Source organism: Hyla sarda, chromosome 2 (genome assembly GCF_029499605.1).
Source record: "Hyla sarda isolate aHylSar1 chromosome 2, aHylSar1.hap1, whole genome shotgun sequence".
NCBI classification, from domain to species: domain Eukaryota; kingdom Metazoa; phylum Chordata; class Amphibia; order Anura; family Hylidae; genus Hyla; species Hyla sarda.
In genome coordinates this window covers 150,429,909-150,456,676 of record NC_079190.1, presented here as the reverse complement: position 1 = coordinate 150,456,676, position 26,768 = coordinate 150,429,909, and positions in this window count along the sequence as shown.

Below are 26,768 nucleotides of genomic sequence, written 5' to 3'. Positions count from 1 at the left end.
TTCAAGTCTCCAGAGCTAAATATAATTGAAAATCTGTGATGTGGTGTAAAAGGGGCTGTCCATGCTCGGCAACCATCAAACCTAACTGAACTGGAGATGTTTTGCCAGGAGCAATGGTCCAAAATACTGTTGAACCCCCGCGATCAGTTACTTGCCCCTAGAAGATAATCAGGTTAGTTTGACATGACAAATCCCTCATAGATCCCTAAAAACAATTACAACTTTTTTTTTATTATTATTTGTGTGGTACATATATTTTTTTGTTTTTGTGACAATGTAGTTCTTATTTTTTGGTAGCAATTAAAATTTCTCAGTTAATCACATAATTAAAAAAAAATGCTAGGAAAACACTACAGTAATGTGTATAGTGCATTTGAACTACAGCAAACCCCTTATTTGACCTACAGCAAACACCTGACCCTGGCAATTTTTTTTACCAAAAAAGCATGGAAAAAAAAGCAGCAAAAGCATTTATTTCTGAAAATTCCATAAGGGAAATTACCCTTACATAAGCCATGATTATTCTTGGAGTATACAATTTATTTTTAGTAGAGCAGACGAAAGTGACAGCTCTCGTTCATATTAATGTGTGAAACATACAGGCTATTGGCAGAGAGATATATATATGTCAATATGCTTCATGGAACATTAAATGCTTTATTACAATAAATCATTTCCCCCTTTAAATCTATGCAAACATACATGATTCTTCGGGCTGTGATGGAATTATGTGTTGTTTAAACATCATGAGTGTAATTTGTTTGGGAGGATATGAAATCAAGTATTTGGTAATGAACGTATGTGATTTTTATTGCTCACCTTAATGACATGCATTGAAAAATCTTTGTGTAAACTTGAAAAGTAATTCTTGTTAAGCTAAGTCATCACTTGTGAATTTATGGAGATGCCAATATATTACAATAATATTGATTTATGGCACCCAAGTAAAATAGTTTGAAAGGAGGCAAACACTGGTGAAAGCAATTAACCTCCAATAGTATAATCAGTGTAACAATAACACAGATTATGTGTACTTAAAATATTATGAGTCAGTTAGTAAAAGAGTAACTGTATAGCAGTTTTACTAGTTTGTATCCACTGCCACCATCTTTCTTTTCAGCTATTTCTTGACCTTCATCTCTGAGCTTGGATTTTGGATTGTTACAGAACATGTCTATCACTTCATAACAGAAGTTTTCCCTTACTGATGTGGCCTTGTTCAGATTGATTGTGAATCCCACAAAACTACAAATATTGTTCTGCATGGTTTGAGGGACATGGCAAAGTTCAAGGTGTTGACTTGGTCTTAATCTTTATCTGATATAGCATCTGTGGGATGTGATGGAGAAACTAGTCTGATCGGTGGCCCACCTAGTAACTAGAGATGAGCAAACTTACAGTAATTTGATTTGTCACGAATAGAGATGAGCGAATCGAAGCAGACAAACCCGACGTTGTTACGAATTTCAGGATTTTTTTTCATATTCAAAAAGTTTTTATTGAACAAATATGGGAGAACAAACAGCATCCACCACAAGTGGGGTGGTAATAAATCTCCAACTACAGCACTCGCAGAGTTGACAATCACTGGCGAGATCATATAACAATGGTAATGAAAGAAATCTTATACAGTCTACTGCATTAGTATAGGTGCGGAACTATCAGGAGAAATTACACAGCGGGGCAAAAAAGACAGGATTCAATCCCATAAACCAGCAAATGATTATGAAGGAACCTATTAAGAACTAAAACAAAAAAAAATACAAAAACCCAGGGGTTAAACTGGAACAGGAGGTACACACAGAAGGTAAGGGTAAAACGAGGAGGGAAGGAGGAGGAAGGAAATAAAATATATAAAAAAAAAAACAAGGAGGAGGTAGGGGAACTATAGGGAGGGGGGAGGAGTGGGGAGAAGAAAAAGCGGTAAAGAGGACGGAGGGTAGAGAAGAGGAGAGGCTCAGCAAAGCCAATGGGCGGGGGGAGTGGGATTAAGAAAAATATATATAAAAAAATAAAAAAATTTAAGAAAAGAAAAAAGGGGGGTAACAGGAAAGAGATTCGAGCAGCAGGGAGTAGAGAGATAGGTCGGTCTGTCAAGTAGCACCCAGCACTTCAGCTCACTAAAGGATAGGGATGAGGGGGATAGCCTGAAACTCAGGGGAGGACAGAAAGGCCGCCCAAGGCGACCATCTCCGCACAAAACGATCCGGTGAATGCACCAGATCCGCCCTACACTCCTCCAACCCGTAGATAGTCTGAACCTCCTGAACCCAGTCAGCTAGCGACGGGGGCTGTACTGATTTCCATCTGCGGGGGATCACCCTCCTAGCAGCTGAGAGTAAGATTCCAACCAGGCCCTTCTTTAGGGATTTCACCTGGCCCGACAGCATGGACAGCAGGGCAGCCTGAGGGGATCTCGGAACAGCAAAGCCCACAATCCTGGAGGCTGCGTCTAGGACTCCCGGCCAAAAGGGCGTAATAAGAGGGCAGTCATACCAGATATGTACCATGGTCCCAGGGGCAGAACCACACCTCCAACACGTGTCAGGTACTGACGGGTAGCATCGGTGAAGCAAAGTCGGAACACGGTACCACCTCGACAGGATTTTGAAATTTGTTTCCTGAATTTTAACAGACACGGAGGATTTATGGCACAAGGTACACACCTTTTCCCAGTCCTGAGGGGCAAAGGTGCGGCCCAACTCCCGGGACCATCCCTCCCTATGGGCCGGAGCCCGAGCATCATCACCCGACTGCAGAAGGGCATAGAGCACCGAAATAAGATGACCTGGAGAGTTGTCAGCTATACACAAGGATTCGAAGGGAAGAGGAAGCCTGTGGAGGTCTAAGGAGAGCCTCCAGGTTGCATAGAAGTGTGTCAGTTGGGTGTACTGCCAACGCATGGAGGGGGTTAGGGATTCCCCCTGTAGGACCTCCGCTAGAGACTTCAGGGATCCAGAGTGAAGGACATGGACAAACTGGAAGACTGTCCCACGCGGCCTTGTCAGGAAAGAGCTAGAGAGTCTCCCCGGGGGGAAGTCAGGGTTGCCACATATCAGTGTCAAAGGGCCATTGGGGCGAAGGAGGCCCGCCCCACCCAAGTAACGGATGCACACCCGGAGCACCGACCGCGCCACCAGCGGGAGACCCGTCAAGTGAGCAGCAGACCAATAGGACGCTCGCATCCAAGGAAGGGACGTCAGTGGGCGCGAGGAAAAAGCTTTCGGTCTTGATGGTGGAACCAGTCCATAATCCTAGTGGCAACCGAGGCCAGGTAATATAAATAGGGGTCGGGAAGGGCCAGTCCCCCGTCCGTCTTCGGTCGAGTCAGACCCCGTCGGGCCATACGGTGTCCATGTGAGCCCCAGACATAGCGGGTAAACAGTCTATTGAGAGTCTGGAAGAAGGAGCGGGGGAGGAAGGTAGGAAGAGTCTGGAAGAGATATAGGAGTCTGGGCAACAGATTCATCTTAATGATATTCACTCGTCCCAACCAGGAAAAGTCACGTCTGTCCCATTTCGTCAGATCTGAAGTAAAGGAGGAAAGGAGGGGGCCGAAGTTCAAGTCGAAGATACGTGTCAAGTCACCCGGTACCTGAATCCCCAAATATGTGAAGGAGGAGGACGCCCAACAAAAGGCGAATCGCCCCTTGAGCACCGAAACAGCCTGCGTGCCCAGGGAGACATCGAGGGCAACACTCTTAGAAACATTTAACTTATAATTGCTTAGTGCGGCATATTCATCCAAAAGTGAGAAGAGAGCGGGGAGGCTCTCATCAGGGGCAGAAAGGTATAACAATAAATCATCGGCAAAAGCCGCGCATTTGACCACTTCATGCTTTATTGGGACCCCCCTGATCGCTTCACATTGTCTAATAGCCTGGAGGAGATGTTCCATCACTAGAACAAAGAGTAAGGGGGAAAGGGGGCAACCCTGTCTAGTGCCATTGCGGATGGTGATAGGGAAGGATAAGGACCCATTGACCCTGACCCTAGCTTGCGGATTGGCATAGAGAGTAAAAATACGCTGGAGCATTAGGGGGCCTAAACCCAGTTGCGTGAGAGCACCCCTCAGGAACCCCCACGCCACCCTATCGAAGGCCTTCTCGGCATCCAGGGATAACAGGATGCACGGCAGCCGAGCAGTCTGAGCGTAGTGCATGACAGAGAAGGTTTTCAAGGTGTTGTCTCGAGCCTCTCTGGCAGGGACAAATCCCACTTGGTCAGGGTGGATGAGGGCCCCCAAGAGCGGGCTCAATCGCAGCGCAAGCATTTTGGCGTATAATTTGGCATCCACATTAATAAGGGAAATCGGTTGATAGCTTTGACACAGGTTGGGGTCCTTACCCTCTTTGGGGATAACTGTGATAAATGCCTGAAGGAAGGAGTTAGGGAACGGGGAGCTATCGGACACCGAATTAAAGGAGTCCAAGAGGGGCCAGGCAAGATCAGAGCTGAGGAGCTTATAAAATTTTGCGGTATATCCGTCTGGGCCAGGAGCTTTCCCGGAGGGCAAAAGTTTGATGGCAGCGGAGATCTCCTCCTCAGTGAAGGGTCGCTCCCAGTCCTCCAGCACTTGAGCCGGCAAAGAGGGTAGCTTTGTTTTCTGTAAGTAATCCGTCAGGTTGGTGGATACCGTGGTACCTCCCCCCTGCTGAGTCTCCAAACTATAAAGGGTCTCATAATAGGCTCTGAAGCTTTCCAGAATTTGGGATGTCAAGTGTACCACTGGGCCCGCAGGTGATTTAATAGAGGGAACATGCATGGCTGCTCTTCGATCCCTAAGTGTCCTGGCTAGCTGTCTTCCCGCCCTGTTGTCCCACTCGTAAGAGACGCTGGCACATATCTGTCTGTATCTATCGTATTTTTTGTCTATACGAACCTGGACGTCTCTCCTCACCTCCATGAGGTCCCTGAGGACCTCCTCCGTTTGTGCGGATTTGTGCCGAGACTCAAGAACATGAAGACGGGCCAATTGGTCCATCAGCTTCTGAGAAGACTCTCGCTTAATCCGAGCGCCATGTTTGATTAGAATTCCACGGAGCACACACTTCAGCGCCTCCCATTTAATTTGGGGGGAGGTTTGGTTGCCGGCGTGGTCCAGAGCAAAGTTAGCTAAAGCGGACTTCAAGTCAGCCATACTTAAGGTATCATAAAGCAACGATTCATTGAGTCTCCACACAAAGTCTCCTCTTTGGTTCTGGGGGAGAGACAGGTCACAAAAAATCGGGGCATGGTCAGAGAACACCATCGTTCCTATTGCTGTTGAGAGTACCTGGGGGAGGAGGCAGTGACTCACAAAAATATAGTCCAGTCTAGTGTAAACCTGTCGTGCATGAGAGTAGAAAGTATAGTCACGTGTGTCCGGGTGAGAGAGTCTCCAGGCGTCTGACAGCTGCATCCCTTGTAGAAGCCTGCGGATCTTATTCAACTTGGAAAAGGAGAGAGCGGAGGTCCCAGAGGAGCAATCTAGGGAGGGAAATAAAGACACATTGAGGTCACCACAAACCAGCAGAACACCCTGGGAGAAGGACGTGAGTTCATCGAGAACCGTATGCAGGAAAGAGACCTGGCCGTGGTTAGGTGCGTAAATATTAGCTACCGTGTACGTCTTACCCTGGAGCAAGCAAGTCACAAAGACATTTCGGCCCTCTACGTCCACTTTAGAATCAAGAACCTGTACAGGGAGGGATTTATGAAACCATATAGAAACCCCCTTCACCTTCTGAGGGGTCACAACTATGGAAACTAGAGGGGTAATATCTGCTGCGAATCACCGAAGCCTGATCCCGCAGCAGATGCGTCTCCTGCAGACAAAGGATGGAGACACGTTGCTTATGCATGGAGTACAAGACTTTAGCCCTTTTCTCAGGGACATTGAAACCCTGAACATTCAGAGAAGCTATTTTCACCGACATACCTGAGTATATATAAAGAAGACCAAGAAAAGGTAGGCGGAGAGGAGCAGACCCCAAAGAAGGCTACGAGAGAAAAAAGAAAAAAAATAGATAAATAAATAAATAAATGAATAAAAAAGGAGGGGGAAAAAGAAGAAAGAAGGCAGAGGGGGAAGAAGGTGAGATCAGGGTCCAAGGAGGGGGAAGGACACAAAGGGGGGGGGGAAGAGAGGTCAGGGGAACAACAAAAGGGCTAGACACTAGACAGACAGGGGAATACAACTCTGACAGGGGGACAATCAGCAGAACAAAAGAACGTCTGCAAACAACACAACTAAGTATAGCTCAAGCTATATTCGGACAGGAACAAACCTGTCTCTACCTATGGGGGGCAGGTCGGTCAAATGGCACTGAGGAAGAGAAAAAAACTTTAAAAAATCAAGAAAAGAAACAAAGGAAGAAAAGTAGCGGAAGAAGAGAGGCCGAGACCTCACAGCCGTCCCGGGGAGGACAAAAGGAGACAGATTAAAAGAGGACACCACTCATGGGAGAAGAGGCATGAGAGAAGGAGAGAGGACCGAGGGACAGCCAAGGAAGGAGGAAAGGGTAGGAGAAAACATAAGATGTCATAAAAAATATATAAGTAAACATGGCAATCAATGTATCAGCCCAAAGTCATGGTCAGATCAACAGGCCCATCAATCAGACACCTCAGCGCTCCCCAGGGCCACCAGGCCCATCAGTGGATCCAGAGAGACTTCAGGGACGACGACGGGAGCGCTGAGGACGAGGGGAAGGCCGGTCCGGTTGAGGTCGGCGCGGTCGGGCTGGGAGCGATAGTGTAGTGGAGAAGGGATTCTCCAGCAGCTGCACCCATTCTCGCAGATCTACATTGGGGAGATCAAATGAACTCAGGAACGCGGGCAAATCCTCCGGAGTGCGCAAGGTGGCATAAGTCTCCTGGTGGTGGGCATAGAGGGCAAATGGGAATCCCCACTGGTATAGAATCCGACGGGACTGGAGTTCCGCCAGCAGAGGTTTTAGGGTAGCACGGAGCCTCAGGGTATGGCGGGAGAGATCAGGAAACAATTGCAGCTTAGCTCCATCAAAATCAATGTCCTTGATCTGTCTGGCTCTCCGCATTATCTCCTCCTTCTCTGAATAGTAATGTATGCGGCATATCACATCCCTGGGGTTATTAGGGTCAGAGCTAGGGGGCCGCAGGGCTCTATGGGCTCTGTCAATGGCGAGTGGAGTTTGGGCCGGGCGACCCAACAGAGAGTTAAAGATATCAGTCACTGCGGGGAGAAGCCCATCTGCCCTCGTCGCCTCAGGCAAGCCCCTGATCCTGATGTTATTGCGACGGTTGCGGTTCTCTTGGTCGTCCAAGTGAGAGTGCAAAAGTCTCTGATGGGTCGCCTGTTGCGACACAGTGGAGCGCAGGTCCTGCAATGAACGCTGAACATCTGTGCGAAAAGTGTCCATAGACTCCACTTTGGAAGTCAGAGAGTCCACCTCCTTTTGGACCACTTGTAAATCCCGCTTCCAGGTTGCTTGTAAGGTATCTGCAATAGTGGTCAAGTCCTGTTTGGTGGGGAGAAACGAAAGCAGGGCCTGCAGCTCAGGATGGGCCTGCAGGATCTGGGTGGCATCTTGCAGGGGCAGCTGAGCTCCTGGTGGCATACTTCTGGTGCCACTTCCAGAGTGGAGCGGGGGTATCTGCTGCTGAGGAGTTGGCAGTAGGCAGGCCGTAGGGGAAGATGGGGGCTCAGTCGGAACCTGCCAGAGGCTCCCCCTGGAAGGGGACCAGGAGGGGTGGGGAGAGGGACACTCTAGCGCCTCAACATCCTGAGAAGAGGGGGCCCCAATAGTGAACAGCAGGGGGGATCCCACCACAGCATCCGTGGCTTGGAGATCCTCCATCTTGGAGCGTCCTGCAGGAGGGTCACAGGAAGGGAGAGACCGTGAATGTGGCCCCAGGGCCGTGGATGGTGAGGGAAGCGATTCCGCCGCCCAGGCAGTCTCAGGGTGAGGACTGGGGGAAGGGGCAGCCTCCCCCCAGGGCCTTGGCTGAAGGGGAGCGTGGAGGCCTCCAGGGCCCGTACCTGCCGTCGGATGTCTCAGCGGGGACGCCGCCAGCGGCAGCGGTAGAAGCACCGGCACGTCTCCCGGGTCCTCCAGCGGTAAGTTTATCAGCAGGGGCTGTGAAGGCTGCAGGGGGTCCGGCTGGATGTCCTCACGTCCTCCGGTGTTGACTGGTGCGGCCCGAAGCCTCCCCGCTTGCGCACCTCGTGTCAGATCGCGGGTCCCTGAGCGCGAGTCGGAGGGCGGAGCTTGCAGCGGCGGAGAAGTAGCTGGGGAAGATGGCTGTGGCCCAGGGGGGGTCATCTCAGGAGCTTCCTGCACTGCTGCCAGGGGGGCAAAGAAGTTAGAAATGGGTGTTCCTGGTGCCGGAGAGGTTCCGGTCCATTGTGCAGTGCCTCTGGGGCGCCTCCGAGTCATTGAAGCTGAGTTCTGGTCCCCAGAACGGCGTTGGTCTCGGAGCTCCACTAAGACACGTCTAGCTCGCGCGCATGGCAAACCACGCCCCACGAATTTCAGGATTTATTCGATTCGCAACTAATGCAAATATTACCACAATTCTATCGCGCAAATCGCTTCTTTAAACTCCATTTTACAGCGCCCCAGGCTCCAGGATACCTAAAATGGGAGATCCACATGTCATTACATGGGGCAGGGGATGCTGGTAAGGCAAGAATGCGAGGCGGGAAGCGAGGTAGGCGTGATGACCCTGAATCACATGCGGGATGCAGCCCATCAGCATTCATTGACCCCTCATTTCATGCCAAATACACTGCAGAGATAGGACGGACTGCATGTCTGTGTGTGTTACACAGAGACGCTGAATTGATTATACCGCAGCGTTCCACTGCCAACTGCTAGTTACATCAGTGTTGTGGACAGAGAGCAGTGCAGTGCTTGTTGTCACTGAGAAGGATTCTGACACCAGCCATTAAGCTTCCAGTCACCTCATTCAGCATTTTATCAGAGAGGCAGATAGCTTTTCTTTGCCTCATATATATATATATATATCAAGAAGCTGCCTGAACATCATGAACCGTATCACAGGAGGCAGGAATGATTTTTCAGCGCAATTCTGTGCATTTTTTCCACAAGAAATCATCTGCTGCTTATACTAGTCTGTAGACGGTATTAAAACCAGTTCACACCATTCTTAACACTCTGTGACAGAGTGCAATTCAGGGTTTAATCACCCTTTTTTTTGTGGTGCTGCACTGTTGTGTCCTGCTGCTGTGCAAAAATATGTTTTTTTCAGCGGACTGTAGTGCATTTGTCTGCCCTCATACGTGCATACCACATACCTACATCAAAGCAGTCTACTATTTGGTATCTGTAAATCTGTAACAAGTCTACAAACTGGGAAAGTCCAGGCAAAAGTAATCACTAGCTGGTGTTTTACGAAAATAAGTTTTCCAAGTGTACTGTAGCGCATTTTTCTGCCCTCATATGTGCAAACCACATACCTACATCTAAGTAGTGCACTTTTTTGTACCTGTTAATCTCTAACAAGCCTACATAGAGTGAAAGGCCAGGGAAAACTAATCACTGGCTGTTGTTTCGTGAAAATACATTTTCCAAGTGTACTGTAGCGCATTTTTCTGCCCTCATACGTGCATACCACATACCTACATCTAAGTAGTGTACCATATTGTACCTGTTAGTCTGTCAAGGACCTACATACTGTGAAATTCCAAGCAATAGTACTCACCGGCTGGTGTTTTACAAAACATACAGAGTTTTTAATGCGTATTGTAGCTCATTTTTCTGCCTTCATCAGTGCATACCACATATGTACATCTAAGTAGTGTACCATTTTGTACCCGCTAATCTGTCAAGGTGCCTACATACTGTGAAAGGACAGCCAAAAGTAATCACTGGCTGGTGTTTTACAAAAACACAGAGTTTTTAATGCGTATTGTAGTGCATTTTTCTGCTCTCATGAGTGCATACCGCATGCATACATCTAAGTAGAGTACCATTTTGTACCTGTTAATCTGTCAAGGGCCTGTATACTGTGAAAGTCCAAGCAATAGTACTCACCGACTGGTGTTTTACAAAAATACAGAGTTTTTAATGCGCATTGTAATGCATTTTTCTGCCCCAGTCAGTAAATACCGCATACCTACATCTAAGTAGTGAACTATTTTGTGCTTGTTAATCTGTCAAGGGCCTAGGTACTGTGAAAGGACAGCCAATAGTACACACTTGCTGCTGTTCTAGACAAATACTGTTTTAAGTGTAGTGAAGCATATTGTACTCCCCTCATATACACAATAAGTATGTCAGAAAGAGTATTGCCAAGATGTGCACAGAGGAGTGGCAGAGGCCTAAATTCATCAGATGCAGGCAGAGGTCGCAGCAGAGTAGGGGTGTGTGCCAGCCGGAGTCACAGCGAGAGGTCTGAGCTCCCGGTGTCAGCTAGCAGTCGTGTCGCGACCAGGAAGCCAGCTGCAGTGATTGAACGGTTCACTCGGTCATCCACTTCATCTCAAGTGACATTCGACACCCCCAGTCAGTGGGTTCCTCACACTCAACCCTCAGTTGGCATGGCCCTCATGCTGCTGCTGCCACCTCCAAGCTCTGTCATTCTGCGGCTCTATGGTCTCCTCATGCTAATGCTACCACCTCTACATTCTGTCATTGTGCCACCATATGGTCTCCTCATGCCGATGCTACCACCTCCAGGCTCTGTCGTTGTGCCGCCATGTGGTCTCCTAATGCTGATGCTGCCACCTCCAGGATCTCTAATTGTGCTGCTTTATGGTCTCTTCATGCTGATGCTACCACCTCCAGGCTCACTTATTGTGCTGCCATGGATACTGCAAAACATAATTAAGGTGCTGGTCCCCAGTTTCAGAAATTCCTTGCATTAGGGTCCCTTTCAGGACTCCTGATGCCACCTCCAGGCTGTGCCATTCAGCCACTATTTGGTATCCTCATGCTTCAGCCACCTCCAGGCTGTGCCATTCAGACACTATATGGGCTCCTCATGGTTTTTCAACCTCCAGGCTGTGTCATTCAGCCAATATATTGTTTTCTGATGCTACTGGGACTGTCTTGGATATTACCTAAAAAATTTTATGGTAGCAGTAGCAAACATACATGCTCAATAAATATTGCAACATTGATCTTTTAATGTTAGGGGTTGTGAAGCCCTCTTATGTACACATCCTGTTGCCTGATCCAGGCTGTGTGTTTCAGGAACTACTTGGCTTAGTGATGCTGCTGGACTTTGGCCTTAAATTCTTGGATGTTAGCACTAGGTTACATTCATGCTTAATTGAGATTTCAACATTGATCTTTCAATCTTAGGGGTTATGAAACCCTCTTGTGCACTCCTGCTGCTGACTGCTCCTGTCTGTGTCATTCAGCAACTACATGGTTTAGTGATGCTGCTGGGCCTAGAACATTACCTATTTATGTTTATGGTAGCACTAGGTACCATACATCTTCAATGGAAATTTCAAAATTAATCTTTTATTCTGAGAAATTGTGAGGCCCTATTGTCTCCTCATCTGCCGCCAACTCCAGGCTGTGCCATTCAGACACTATATGGTCTCCTCATGATTCAGCCACCTTCAGGTTGTGACATTCAGCCACTATATGGTCTCCATATATTGACTGTGTATTGTAGGAAACATGTGACTATCCTTGAGTTACTCTCCTAGCATTATTGCCATGTTGATACCAGACCAGTAATAAAAGGAATATTGCCAAGGACTAGCAGAAACAGGGAACTGTGGATACTGACCACTGGCTGTTTGAATTGACTGACAATCCCAGGTGTTAGATTTACCATTTTGAAGTTCCTCAGTTCCAGTAGGCTTTAAGTCATTCATTCTTTGTTGTGGTTCTTCAGTTGCAGAATTAAGTTGTATCATCTTTTCCTGTTCCTCCGATGAGCTAATGTCACTGGAACACACAATACTCATATTGTCATCTAATGAAGAATCCTTTTGAGAGAACATATCTATCATTTTATTATTTGGAATGTCAGGTGATATTCTGACAATTTTTGTGAAGCCCTGGGGTCTCCTCCAGCCAACTTCCGACTTTGCCATTCAGACACTATATGGTCTTCTCCTACTGATGCCACCTCCAGGCTCTGTCATTGTGCTGACATGTGACATGGGACTCCTTGTTAGATTAGGTCCTTTATACCCACACGCCGGGGCCTGGGCCACTAAAACTTGAGAGTTAAAAGTTCCATTTCAAAATCCTCAATTTCAATTTCAAAATCTTAGATTTCTATTTAAAATTCTTGTATTTCAATGGTCTCCTCATGCTTCAGCCACCTTCAGGCTGTACCATTCAGATACTACATGGGCTCCTTATGCTTTCCCCACCTCCAGGCTGTGTCATTCAGCCAATATATTGTTTTCTTATGCTACTGGGACTGGGATATTAACTCCAAATATGTTCTGGTAGCACTAGCTAACATGAATGCTTAATTGAGATTTCAAGATTGATCTTTCAATGTATGGGGTTATGAAACCCTCTGGTGCACTGCTGATGCCTGCTCCTGACTGCCCCTGTTTCTTTCAGGAATTACTTGACTTACTGATGCTTCTGGGCTTGGGCCTTACATTTTTGGATGTTTAGCACTAGACTAACTAAACATGCTTAAAGGGGTATTCCAGGAAAAAAAAAAAACACTTTTTTTTATATATCAACTGGCTCCAGAAAGTTAAACAGATTTGTAAATTACTTCTATTAAAAAAATCTTTATCCTTCCAATAATCATCAGCTGCGGAAGTTGAGGTGTTCTTTTCTGTCTGGCAACAGTGCTCTCTGCTGACATCTCTGCTTGTCTCGGGAACTGCACAGAGTAGAAATAGCTTGCTATGGGGATTTGCTTCTACTCTGGACTGTTCCCGAGACACGTGTCATCAAAGAGCACTTAGACAGAAAAGAACAACTCAACTTTAGTAGCTTATAAGTACTGAAAGGATTAAGAATTTTTAATAGAAGTAATTTACAAATCTGTTTAACTTTCTGGAACCCCTTTAATAGAAATTTCAACATTGATCTTTCAATGTAAGGGGTTATGAAACCCTTCTGGGTACTGCTGATGCTTGCTCCTGACTGTGTGTCTCAGGAACTACTTGGTTTATTGATGCTTCTGGGCTTGGGCCTTACATTTTTGGATTTTTAGCACGAGCTTACACACATGCTTAATTGAGATTTCAACATTGATCTTTCAATGTAAGGGGTTATGAAACCCTCTTGGGTACTGCTGATGTCTGCTCCTGACTGCTTCTATGTCTTTCAGGGACTACTTGGCTTAATGATGCTTCAGGGCTTGGGCCTCAAATTTTTGGATGTTTTGCACTAGCTGACATACATGCTTCATTGAGATTTCAACATTGATCTTTCTATCTTAGGGGTTATGAAATCCTCTTGTGTTCTTTTTATGGTATATGAAATGACCAAAAATGCACAATTTTGGACTTTGGTATTTTTTTACGTGTACACCATCCACAGTGCGGTTTAGCTAACCTTATATTTTAATAGTTTGGACATTTATGCACACAACAATACCACATATGATTATATTTATTCTTTATTAAATTATTTAATTTAAAAAAAATAAGGGTTTAAACCTCGTTAAAGGGATCAGGGAGTCCTTAAGTATTCGGGAAATCCAAAAAAGAAATGCATTTCCTCTGATGTCATGACCACAGTGCTCTCTGCTGACCTCTGCTGTCCATTTTAGGAACTGTCTAGAGCAGGAGAAAATCCCCATAGCAAACATATGATGCTCTGGACAGTTCATAAAATGGACAGCAGAGGTCAGCAGAGAGCACTGTGGTCATGACATCAGAGGAAATGCATTTCTTTTTTGGATTTTTCTTTAGTATACAGCCCCTAAAAAGTACTGTAAGGATTAAGATTTTTTTAATAGAAGTGATTTACAAATCTGTTTAACTTTCTGGCACAAGTTGATAAAAAAAAAAAAAAATAAAGTTTTCCACGGGAGTACCCCTTTAAGAACCAATTAAATTTTTTTCATTTTTGTTTTTTCCTCCTCGCATTCTAAAAATGATACCTCTTATATATTTCCATCCACAGACCCATATGAGGGCTTGTTTTTTGCATCACCTATTTTACTTTGCATCACTTATTTTACCATAAAATGTACGGTGCAACCCAAAAAATATTATTTATGTGGAAAAATTAAAAAGAAAACCGCAATTTAGCAAATTTTGGAAGGTTTTGTTTTTACAGTGTACACTTTTTGTTAAAAATGACATGTTTTCTTTATTCTGTGGGTTTATACGATTAAAATGATACCCATGATATATGCTTTTCTATAATTATACCGCTTAAAAAAAATCCCAAACTATTTTAACAAAATTTGGATGTTTGAAATTGCCCTAATTTACCACCTATAACTTTATTAAATTTCAGTATATGGGGTGGTATGAGGGCTTTTACGCATGTGGTGATGCCAAAAATGCTTATTAACCCCTTAAGGACCAAGCAGTTTTCTGTTTCTGCACTTTCGTTTTTTCCTCCTTACCTTTTAAAAATCATAACCCTTTCAATTTTTCACCAAAAAATCCATATGATGGCTTCTTTTTTGCGCCACCAATTCTACTTTGTAATGACATCAGTCATTTTACCCAAAAATCTACGGCAAAACGGAAAAAAAATCATTGTGCGACAAAATTGATGAAAAATCACCATTTTGTAAATTTTGTGGGCTTCTGTTTCTACGCCGTACATTTTTCGGTAAAAATTACACCTTATCTTTATTCTTTAGGTCCATACGATTAAAATGATACCCTACTTATATAGGTTGGATTTTGTCGTACTTTTGGAAAAAAAATCATAACTACATGAAGGAAAATTTATACATTTAAAATTGTCTTCTTTTTATCTCTATAACTTTTTAGTTTTTCCGTGTACAGGGTGGTTTGAGGGCTAATTTTTGGCGCTGTGATCTGAAGTTTTAAACAATACCATTTTTGTTTTGATCAGACTTTTGATCGCATTTTATTCCTTTTTTTATGGTATAAAAAGGGACAAAAAATACGCTATTTTTGACTTTGGAATTTTTTTCGTGCATATGCCATTGACCGTGCGGTTTAATATTATGATATATTTTTATAGTTCGGACATTTATGCACGCGATGATACCACAAATGTTTATTTTTATTATGTTTATATATTTTTTATATGGAATTTGGGAACAGGGGGGTGATTTAAACTTTTAATAAGGAAGGGGTTAACGTGTGTGTGTTTCAACTTTTTTTTAAACTTTTTCTTTACACTTTTAGTTCCCTTAGGGGACTTTTAGGAGGAATTAGATTCCTCATACAGATCACTATGGTTGTATAGAACCATAGTGATCTGTGTGCTCTGCGCTTGAATGATAAAGCCTGGCCCTGCCCCACTGGACCACCAGGGAATGAATACAGGCACCTTTAGTCAAAGTTGACAGCGGCGAGCTAAAGGGTTAATTGCCGGTTGTGGCGATCGCCGCATGTCGGCTATTAACGCCGGCCCCCACCTGCAGAAATCAGCTGGGGGCCGGCCGGTATGACGCGGGCTCGAGTCGGGAGCCCGCGTCATACCCGGTTAAGGGCCATTGGACGTGGTCCTTAACCCCTTAAGGACACATGACGTTCTCATACGTCTCCATTTCCGAGTCCTTAAGGACACATGACGTATGAGAACATCATGTGTTTTACCGCCCCCCCGCAACCATCTGGAGCGGAGCCGGTGCCCGATGCCTGCTGAAATCGTTCAGCAGGCATCGGGGCATATCGCCCAGGGGGGTCATTATGACCCCCCATGTCGGCGTTGGCCGCAGATCGCTGGACAATTCAGTCCAGCGATCTGCGGCGGATTCCGGGTCAATCGGGTCTCCAGTGACCCGGTGACCCGGAATTATTGGCTGATCGGGGCCGTCAGAGATGGCCCCGAACAGCCAGACCCAGCAGGGGTGAGGTGGCACTGGTGCCACCTCACGTTCGCCCTGATTCGTCGGCCGGATTACCGGCCGACCAATCAGGGCGCCTGCTGCGGGTGTCACTCTCGCAACCCGCTCCGCCCCTCTTCCGGAGGATGTGAGCGGGTGCGGGACGTGCACCCCCGGGTGCTGGGGACCCCGATCCCCGGGGCCCCTGTTGGGATCGGGGCCCCAGGAGCAGCGACGGCGGCGGCGACGACGAGGGACTGACCTGTGCGGCTGGATCGTTGGAGGTGAGTGACAGCCTCCTGCTGTTGCTTAGCAACAGCTCCCAGCATGCAAAAAGGGCATGCTGGGAGCTGTAGTTATGCAACAGCAGGAGGCAGACCACCACAACTCCCAGCATTCCCTTATGGGCATGCTGGGACTTGTAGTTTTGCAACAGCTGGAGGCACATTCTTTCTATGGAAAAGTGTACCTTCAGCTGTTGTATAACTACAACTCCCAGCTTGCACAATCAGCTAAAGTGCATGCTGGGAGTTGTAGTGGTGCATCTGGTGGTTGCATAACTACAACTCCCAGCATGCCCGTTGGCTGTCAGTGACTGCTGAGAGTTGTAGTTTTGCAACAGCTGAAGGCACACTGAGTTAAGTAGCAAACCAGTGTGTCTCCAGCTGTTGCATAACTACAATCCCCAGCATCCCCAGCCAAAGTAGTATGCCTCCAGCTGTTGCATAACTACAACACCCAGCATGCCCTTCCGCTGTCCGTACATGTTGGGGGTTGTAGCTTTTGCAACAGCTGAAGGCACACTGGTTGCAAAACACTGAGTTTGTTACCAAACTCGGTGTTTCACAACCAGTGTGCCTCCAGCTGTTGCAAAACTACAACTGCCAGCATGCACTGAAAGACCGTACATGCTGGGAGTTGTAGTTTTGCAACAGCTGGATGTCCCCCCCCCCCCCCCCAATGTGATTGTACAGGGTACACTCACATGGGCGGAGGATTACAGTAAGTATCTGGCTGCAAGTTTGAGGTGCGGCAAAATTTCTGCCGCAGCTCAAACTGCCAGCGAGAAACTACTGTGAACCCCCGCCCGTGCGACTGTACCCTAAAAACACTACACTACACTAACACAAAATAAAATAAAAAGTAAAAAACACTACATATACACATACCCCTACACAGCCCCCCTCCCCAATAAAAATAAAAAACGTCTGGTACGCCACTGTTTCCAAAACGGAGCCTCCAGCGGTTGCAAAACTACAACTCCCAGCATGCACTGATAGACCGTACATGCTGGGAGTTGTAGTTTTGCAACAGCTGGATGCCACCCCCCCCCCCCAATGTGAACGTACAGGGTACACTCACATGGGCGGAGGATTACAGTAAGTATCCGGCTGCAAGTTTGAGCTGCGTCAAATTTTCTGCCGCAGCTCAAACTGCCAGCGAGAAACTACTGTGAACCCCCGCCCGTGTAACTGTACCCTAAAAACACTACACTACACTAACACAAAATAAAATAAAAAGTAAAAAACACTACATATACACATACCCCTATACAACCCCCCTCCCCAATAAAAATGAAAAACGTCTGGTACACCACTGTTTCCAAAACGGAGCCTCCAGCTGTTGCAAAACAACTACTCCCAGTATTGCCAGATAGCCGTTGACTGTCTAGGCATGCTGGGAGTTTTACAACAGCTGGAGGCACTCTGTTTGGGAATCACTGGCGTAGAATACCCCTATGCAAGTCCCTAATTTAGGCCTCAAATGCGCATGGCGCTCTCTCACTTTGGAGCCCTGTCATATTTCAAGGCAACAGTTTAGGGCCACATATGGGGTATTGCCGTACTCGGGAGAAATTGCCTAACAAAAGTCGTGAAACACCTGTAGGGTATTAAGGTTCAAATTACCCCTTGTTACGTTCCCCGAGGGGTCTAGTTTCCAAAATGGTATGCCATGTGTTTTTTTTTTGCTGTCCTGGCACCATAGGGGCTTCCTAAATGCGGCATGCCCCCAGAGCAAAATTCGCTTTCAAAAAGCCAAATGTGACTCCTTCTCTTCTGAGACCTGTAGTGCGCCAGCAGAGCACTTTTCACCCCCATATGGGGTGTTTTCTGAATCGGGAGAAATTGGGCTTAAAATTTTGGGGGGTATTTTCTGCTATTACCCTTTTTAAAATTGTAAAAATTTTGGGAAACCAAGCATTTTAGGTAAAAAAAAATATATATTTTTTTATATATGCAAAAGTTGTGAAACACCTGTAGGGTATTAAGGTTCACATTACCCCTTGTTACGTTCCCCGAGGGGTCTAGTTTCCAAAATGGTATGCCATGTGTTTTTTTTTGCTGTTATGGCACTATAGGGGCTTCCTAAATGCGGCATGCCCCCAGAGCAAAATTTGCTTTCAAAAAGCCAAATGTTACTCCTTCTCTTCTGAGACCTGTAGTGCGCCAGCAGAGCACTTTTCACCCCCATATGGGGTGTTTTCTGAATCGGGGGAAATTGGGCTTCAAATTTTGGGGGGTATTTTCCAGCTATTACCCTTTTTAAAAATGTAAACATTTTGGGAAAACAAGCATTTTAGGTAATTTTTTTTATTTTTTTTTTACATATGCAAAAGTCGTGAAACACCTGTAGGGCATTAAGGTTCACGTTACCCCTTGTTACGTTCCCCGAGGGGTCTAGTTTCCAAAATGGCATGCCATGTGTTTTTTTTTTTGCTGTTCTGGCACCATAGGGGCTTCCTAAATGCGGCATGCCCCCAGAGCAAAATTTGCTTTCAAAAAGCCAAATGTGACTCCTTCTCTTCTGAGACCTGTAGTGCGCCAGCAGAGCACTTCTCACCCCCATGCGAGGTATTTTCTGTATCGGGAGAAATTGGGCTTCAAATTTTGGGGGGTATTTTCTGCTATTACCCTTTTTAAAAATGTAAAATTTTTGGGAAACCAAGTATTTTAGGTAAAAAATATATATATTTTTTTTACATATGCAAAAGTCGTGAATCACCTGTAGGGTATTAAGGTTCACTTTACACCTTGTTACGTTCCCTGAGGGGTCTAGTTTCCAAAATGGTATGCCATGTGTTTTTTTTTTGCTGTCCTGGCACCATAGGGGCTTCCTAAATGCGGCATGCCCCCCAAAAACCATTTGTCGCTCCTTCCCTTCTGAGCCCTCTACTGCGCCCGCCGAACAATTAACATAGACATATGAGATATGTGCTTACTCGAGAGAAATGGGGTTTCAAATACAAGTAAAAATTTTCTCCTTTTTACCCCTTGCAAAAATTCAAAAATTGGGTCTACAAGAACATGCGCGTGTAAAAAATGAAGACTTTGAATTTTCTCCTTCACTTTGCTGCTATTCCTGTGAAACACCTAAAGGGTTAATACACTTACGGAATGTCATTTTGAATACTTTGGGGGGTGTAGTTTTTATAATGGGGTCTTTTATGGGGTATTTCTAATATGAAGACCCTTCAAATCCACTTCAAACCTGAACTGGTCCCTGAAAAATAGTGAGTTTGAAAATTTTGTGAAAATTTTCAAAATTGCTGCTGAACTTTGAAGCCCTCTGGTGTTTTCCAAAAGTAAAAACTCATAAATTTTATGATGCAAACATAAAGTAGACATATTGTATATGTGAACCCAAAAAAAATATATTTTGAATATCCATTTTCCTTACAAGCAGAGAGCTTCAAAGTTAGAAAAATGCTAAATTTTCTTTTTTTTCATCAAATTTTGGGATTTTTCACCAAGAAAGGATGCAAGTTACCATAAAATTTTACCACTAAGTTAAAGTAGAATATGTCAAGAAAAAACAATCTCGGAATCAGAATGATAACTAAAAGCATTCCAGAGTTATTAATGTTTAAAGTGACAGTGGTCAGAATTGCAAAAAACGCTCCGGTCCTTAAGGTATAAAATGGCCTGGTCCTTAAGGGGTTAAGAGGTTAATTATTATTATAATTTTTTTATTGTGGAAAGGGATTTTTCAAATTTTTTAACTTTTTATTTTTTACATTTTTTAAAACTTTTTTTTTTTTAAACTTTAATAATCCCCATAGGGGAATATTTATAGCAATGATTTGATTGCTAATACTGTTCAGTGCTATGCATAGGAATGTCAGACCAGAGCAGAAGACCCCGGAAGACAGATGGAGGCAGGTGAGGAGACCTCCATCCGCCATTATGGATGATCGGATCCCTGCGGCAGCGCTGCGGGCGATCCGATCATGCATTTAAAGTGCCACACAGCCGCAGATGCGGTGATCTGTATTGATCATGGCATCTGAGGGGTTAATGGCTGATAGCAGCCGGGACCTGCAGCGCATGACGCGAACACCAGTTCGGTGCTCGTGGTCATGGCAGAGCGTAAATGTACATCATGATGCATTAAGTACCACGGCACCACGACGTACATTTATGTCCATTGTCATTAAGGGATTAAGAGTCTCCTCTGTCCTCCACTCATTAGCTGTATTAATGGCACCTGTTTGAACTTTTTATCAGTATAAAAGATACCTGTCCACAACCTCAAACAGTCACACTCCAAACTCCACTATGGGCAAGACCAAAGAGCTGCTGAAGGACACCAGAAAAAAAACTTGTAGACCTGCACCAGGCTGGGAAGACTGAGTCTGCAATAGGCAAGCAGCTTGGTGTGAAGAAATCAACTGTGGGAGCTATTGTTAGAAAATGGACATACAAGACCACTGATAATCCCCCCTCGATCTGGGGCTCCATGCAAGATCTCATCTTGTGATCACTAGATAATCACTAGAGCGATGATCAAAAATCCCAGAACCACATGGGGGGACCTAGTGAATGACATGCATAGAGGTGAGACCAAAGTAACAAAGGCTACCATCAGTAATACACTACACCTCCAGGGACTCATCATGCAGTGCCAGACGTGTCCCCCTGCTTAGGGCAGTACATGGCCAGGCCCATCTGAAGTTTACTAGAGAGCATTTGGATGATCCAGAAGAGTATTGGGAGAATGTCATATGGTCAGATGAAACCAAAGTAGAACTTTTTGGTAATAATTAAACTCATTGTGTTCGGAGAAGAAAGAATGCTGAGTTCCATCCAAAGAACACCATACCTACTGTGAAACATGGGGGTGAAAACATCATGCTTTGGGGCGGATTTTCTGCCAAGGGACCAGGACGACTGATCCATGTTAAGGAAAGAATGAATGGGGCCATGTATCGTGAGATTCTGAGTGAAAGCCTCCTTCCATCAGCAAGGCCATTAAAGATGAAACATGGCTGGGTCTTTCAGCATGACAATGATCCCAAACACACCGCTCGGGCAATGAAGAAGCATTTCAAGGTCCTGGAGTGGCCTAGCTGTTACGCCAGGCGCTCCGGGTCCCTGCTCCTCCCCGGAGCGCTCGCGACGTCTCTCTCTCTGCAGCGCCCTGGTCAGACCCGCTGACCAGGAGCGCTGCACTGACATTGCCGGCGGGGATGCGATTCGCATAGCGGGACGCGCCCGCTCGCGAATCGCATCCCAAGTCACTCACCTGTCCCGGCCCCCGGCTGTCATGTCCTGGCGCGCGCGGCTCCGCTCCTTAGGGCGTGCGCGTGCCAGCTCTCTAAGATTTAAAGGGCCAGTGCACCAATGATTGGTGCCTGGCCCAATCAACCTAATTAGCTTCCACCTGCTCCCTGGCTATATTACCTCACTTCCCCTGCACTACCCTGCCGGATCTTGTTGCCTTGTGCCAGTGAAAGCGTTTAGTGTTGTCCAAAGCCTGTGTTCCAGATCTTCTGCTATCCACATTGACTACGAACCTTGCCGCCTGCCCCGACCTTCTGCTACGTCTGACCTTGCCTCTGCCTTGTCCTTCTGTCCCACGCCTTCTCAGCAGTCAGGTTGAGCCGTTGCCGGTGGATACGACCTGGTTGCTACCGCCGCAGCAAGACCATCCCGCTTTGCGGCGGGCTCTGGTGAATACCAGTAGCATCTTAGAACCGGTCCACCGACACGGTCCACGCCAATCCCTCGCTGACACAGAGAATCCACATCCAGCCAGCCGAATCGTGACACTAGCCAGTCTCCAGATCTCAAACCCATAGAAATCCTTTGGAGGGAGTTGGAAGTCTGTGATGCTCAATGACGCCCCCAAAACATCACTGCTCTAGAGGGGATCTACATGGAGGAATTGGCCAAAATACCAGCAACAGTGTGTGAAAACCTTGTGCAGACTTACAGAAAATGTTTTACCTGTGTCATTGCCAACAAAGGGTATATAACAAAGTATTGAGATGAACTTTTGTTATTGACCAAATACTTATTTTCCACCATAAATGTGAAATAATTTCTTTACAAATCAGACAATGTGATTTTATGGATTTTTTTTTCACATTATGTTTCTCATAGTTGAGATATACCTCCGATGAAAATTACAGACCTCTCTCATCTTTTTAAGTGGGAGAACTTGCACAATTGGTGGCTGAGTAAATACTTTTTTGCCCCACTGTATCTCACTCAGCTTTATCTGGATGAGATGCACTTCCCAAAACCTGGTATCCCCAGACAACTGGTACTTTGGGGAAATATAAGGATTCCTGATGACTATTCTTGTCACTGTCTCACAATATGTTTATAGGTGGTTAAACAGAGAGTGTCCCCTCTGGCTAAATTGCTCCTTGTGATAAGATCATGGATTGCTGAGTTCCTTAAACGGGTACTCTGGTGGGGGGGGGGGGGGGATCAACTCATGCCAGAAAGTTAAAAAGGTTTGTAAATTTAAAAATCTTAATCCTTCCTGTACTTATCAGCTGCTGCATGCTACACAGGAAATTCTTTTTGAATTTCTATTTTGTCTTGCCACAGTGCTCTCTACTGACACCTCTGTTTGTTTCAGGAACTGTCCAGAGCAGGAGAGGTTTGCTATGGGGATTTGTTTCTATTCTGGACAGTTTCTGACATGGACAGAGGTGTCAGCAGAGAGCACTGTGGTCAGACAGAAAATAAATTCAAAAAGAAAATAACTTCCTGTGGAGGATACAGCAGCTGATAAGTACTGGAAGGATTACGATTTTTAAATAGAGGTAATTTACAAATATGTTTAACTTTGCAGTGCTTAGCGAAAGCCTTCTATCTTAGTACACCTTGACAAATGCAAGTTGTACTGTGAGGGCAGTGTACAAATAATTACAGCTGGCTAAGCAAAAAAAAATTGCCCTTAGACAAGTTCTTTGATTGAAAATACAAAAATAATAAGTCTTATATTAAAAGTCATTACAAGTTTCAGAGCAAAATGAGGCTGGAACTAGGAATGGACAATGATGCAGTTAGCTCTGGTTAGATAGCCTTGCTGCTCACATTTTGCAGCACTAAATAATACTAGATGTAAGTAATTGGAAGCAGTTGAAATAAGAATCTATTTTTACACATACAAAATAAAAAATAAATAAAATAAAAAAAGAGAGAAAAGAACATGACCATAAATTGTTTAAAAAAAACAAAAGAACAAAGAAACAAGTGTCCTTACTGTTCAGATTCCACAATAACCTTAGGGTTATATTTAGAGTACGTTCAAAATAGGAACTTTTTATAAGAAACACAATGAAAGTAGATACACTGTACAACTACATGAAACTTCAAACATATATTTGTTTAGGTTAACATAATGTACAGAAAAAGACTTGTATAAAGACAAGACATTAGGGTGTAATGTACTCATGCCAACATTTTACAATCGTAAGACATATTAACAATTTTCAGCCACTGCCAGGTTAAAGGGGTACTCCGGTGGAAAACTTTTTTTTTATTTAAATCAACTGGTGCCAGAAAGTTAAAGAGATTTGTAAATTACTTCTATTAAAATTTTTTAATCCTTCCAGTACTTCCAGTAATGTTTTTCTTTTTGGAACACAGAGCTCTCATGAGCACAGTGCTCACTGCAGACATCTCTGTCTATTTTAAGAACTGTCCAGAGTAGGAGAAAATCCCCATAGCAAACATATTCTGCTCTGGACAGTACCTAAAATGGACAGAGATGTCATCAGAGAGCACTGTGTTCATGATGTCAGCAGAGAGCTCTGTGTTCCTAAAAGAAAAGAATTTCCTCTGTAGTATTCAGCAGCTAATGAGTACTGGAAGGATTAAGATTTTTTCATAGAAGTTATTTACAAATTTGTTTAACTTTCTGGCACCAGTTGATTTAAAAAAAAAAGTTTTCCATCAGAGTTCCCCTTTAAATAACACACAACAATCAATAATATGTTGGGATAGAGATGTTTATGACATCTAAAGTCTAAAGTGAGTGGTCAACCAAATTGTCGGAAGTCCAATGCAAATCTTTGCAAAATGGGGTTACTCATTGGCAGTTTCTATTGTGCTGGTTCTTTATGGTGCTATTCAAATATGACATGGTGCCAGAGAATTATTCCCCCAAAAAATCTAGACATCTGGACATTTCCACTGTGCCACTGTAGACAAGGAAGAATCCATTGACTCTTACCTCCACACCATATCGTCAGACTCTTTCTCCTCCTGAGAGGGCCACAAGGGCCATATTATCCCTTAAAACCCCACAACCTCTTAAAAGACAGTGGCTATTTTTGGTTGCTAATTCTGTTGCTACTACTATCACCAGGCACCTGGAGGTTGCTGCTACTTGTACTGGTACTACAACCAACATTCTTACTAGTGGAGGACATGGCAAGTGTGCTCTGTCCTCTACCCTGACTTCATCCAACAATTTCTTTACCAGACATTTTTATTTTTATTTTTTTTATTGAAAAAGATTTGGTGGTTGTTTTCACGTTTTTTTGGGTGATTTGTCACATCTACTCATCAAGAATCAAAGAGACAGCCAATCATTGTTCACTCCAATGCTTTGAATGTGTACTAATGTTACACACAGGTAGAAAAGCTAGATGTTTGTTTACACCTTGGAAATACAGGTAACTTGACCTTAGATGCTTATTCTGCATTCACTCCAACACTCTTAAAGTGTATTTATGTTACACATAACACATAACTTTGATGCTTATTCCACTATTCTGCATTACCTCTCAACACTTTTAATGCATATAATACAGGTGAGCTTAACTTGTAAAGGTATTGTAGTGTAAACTGTAGCTCCTCAGTGCCAGCAGCACACATACTGCCCAAGACCACCAACATGCTTGATTGCAGGCAAGATACACTTGTCTTTGCACTCCTCACCTGGATGCCACCACACACACTTGACACCATATAAACCAAATAAGTTTATCTTCGTTTCATTGGACCACAGGACTTGGTTTCCGTAATTCATGGCCTGAATCTGCTTGTCGTCAGCAAACTGCAACCTTTTTTGTGCATCATCTATAGAAGAGGTTTCCTTCTGAAACGAAAGCCATGCAGACCAATTTAAAGGGGTTATCCAGCATAAGGTGATTTTAGTACATACCTGGCAGACAGTAATGGACATGCTTAGGAAGCGCTTGACTTGGGCTAAATGGCTAAGCTGTGAGATTACCATAACACTGTGGCTAGCTTTCTGTGAACTTGTATTTCCTGTTTTCAGTTTTCTTGTTTGCCTACAAATCCCATGATTCGATTTTCTTCCTTCCCACACATCAGCTACCCCACCCATTGAAACATAAATGAGCTGCAGACCTGTGGTTTTCAATCAGGGTGCATCCAGCTGTTGCATTACTTGCAGATTGCTACCTCCACCCATTGAAGCAGACAGGCTCCCTGTCATCAGCTGACTAGTGAGTCAGGTCTCAACCGCATTGCAAGCTGGGAAAAATCCCAGACAGCAGTCATTTTTTATGCTGTTAAAAATAAATATTGGGATGAAAATCACAGAATTGTGAGAAAACCATCACACACAAGTAAAGACGCTATATTTTGAACTACACTTACTTTACAGACCCTGTAGCATAGTCAAATAAAAAAAAAATCCTGAAATACCCCTTTAATGCAGTTGGTGGCATATGGTCCAAGCACCGACAGTCTAGGAGCTGTAACACTGCAAAAAAAAAAGTGAAAAAAAGTGAATAAAAATAATTTAACCCCTCCCCAAATAAAAGTATGAATCACCCCCCTTTTCCCATTTAAAAAACAAAAACTGTGTAAATAAAAATAAACATATGCGGTATCACCGCGTGCGTAAATGTCCGAATTATAAAAATATATCCTTAACTAACCCCTTAAGGACGCAGGGTTTTTCAGTTTTTGCACTTTCCTTTTTCCTCCTTACCTTTTACAAATCATAACCCTTTCAATTTTCCACCTAAAAATCCATATTATGGCTTATTTTTTGCATCACCAATTCTACTTTGCTGTTACATTAGTCATTTTACCCAAAAATCCACAGCAAAACAGAAAAAAAAATCATTGTGCGACAAAATCGAAGAAAAAACACCATTTTGTAACTTTTGGGGGCTTCCGTTTCTACGCAGTGCATATTTCACTAAAAATGACACCTTATCATTATTCTGTAGGTCCATACAGTTAAAATGATACCCTACTTATATAGGTTTGATTTTGTCGTACTTCTGGAAAAAAAATCACAACTACATGCAGGGTCACTTTCACTTCAGACGCGGCGGTCAGCTTTGATCGCCGCGTCTGAAGGGTTAATACAGGGCATCACCAAGAACGGTGATGTCCTGTATTAGCCGCGGGTCCCGGCCGTTGATAGCCGCCGGGACGACCCGATATGCCGCGGGGACATCGCGTGACCCCGCGGCATATCGTGGAAGCCGGCGGAGGACGTAAATATACGTCCTTCGTCATTAATGGGTTAAACCGCACAGTCAATGGCATACGCACAAAAACATTTCAAAGTCCAAAATTGTGGATTTTTGATCACTTTTTACATAATGAAAAAATGAATAAAAAGCGATAAATAAG